Source organism: Orycteropus afer, unplaced genomic scaffold, assembly GCF_000298275.1.
Source record: "Orycteropus afer afer isolate SDZICR_OR568_19922 unplaced genomic scaffold, OryAfe1.0 scaffold00283, whole genome shotgun sequence".
Taxonomy (NCBI): Eukaryota; Metazoa; Chordata; class Mammalia; order Tubulidentata; family Orycteropodidae; genus Orycteropus; species Orycteropus afer.
The window spans coordinates 775974-777208 of record NW_006921870.1 but is presented as its reverse complement, the minus strand read 5'-3'; positions in this window follow the sequence as shown (position 1 = coordinate 777208).

The window sequence follows — 1235 nt, the reverse complement described above, 5'->3', positions numbered from 1 at the left end:
CTAATATTATATTTGTCCTTCTGTGATTGACTTATTTAACTCAGCATAATGTTCTCCAAGTTCATCCATATTATGCAGGGTTTTGCAGACTCTACGTTATTCTTTAGTGTTGCGTAGCATTCCATTATGTGTGTGTACTGTAGTTTGGTCATCCACTCTTCCCCTGATGGGCACATAGGTTGTTTCCATCTTTTTGCTATTGTAAATAGTGTTGCAATAAACATGAGTGTGTATATATTTGTTGCTGTCCTAGTTCTCAACTCTCTGGGGTATTTACCTAGTAATGGGATTGCTGGGTCAAATTATATCTCCAATTTCAGCTTTCTAAGGAATTGCCATATTGCTTTCCACAGTGTTTGTATTACTTCACCGTCCCACCAGCAATGTATGAGAGTCCCAGTCTCTCCACATCCCTGACAGCATTTGTTATTTGCTGTCTTGTTGAACCTTGCCATCAGTGCTGGGGTGAGATGGTATCTCATTATTGTTTTGATTTCCATCTCTCTGCTGGCCAATGATTGTGAGCATCTCTTCCTGTATTAGCTGGGCACCTGAGTATCTTCCCTGGTGAAGTGTCTATTCACATCTTCTGGCCATTTTTCAATTGGATTGTTAAATCCTTTGGTGTTGAGGCATTGGAGTTTTCTATAAATCTGAGAGATAAATCCCTTGCCAGATATGTAATTATCAGCAAATATGAATTTGTTGCTATCATTTTTGCCATGCGCTTTTTAGTGGTGTCAATTTATTTGTTCCACATAATTTTCTGTACTGAGCTCATTGTTATTGTTTTAGTATTTGCTAAATATTTGTGCTGGTCCTCTTTTTGGTTCTGATGTGAAGGTTTATCATTTTTCTTTGAGGTTACCCTGTGATTTATAGGTTTCTTCCCAAGGTTAAAACAGTCCATTCTATCTTGTAGTTATCTTGAGTCCCCTACCATCTACAAGTTTTGTAATGACACCGTTTTTTCCCTCTTTTTGTTTTGTAGGTGTCCTCATTTGTCAATTGATGTCTCCGGTTCCCTGTTTACAATCTTGTATGCTTATTTACTTTGGAAACTTCCATACCTGGGTTGGTTTCTGGGTTATATCGTCATGTGTGTTAATGGTCAGTTGTTTTTTGCTACTGTTGCTTCTCTGTCCAAAGGACTCCCTTTAGCATCTCTTGTAAAGTTGGTCTGGTTTTAACAAATTCCCTTAGTTTCTGCTTATCTGGAAATCTCCTAATTTCAC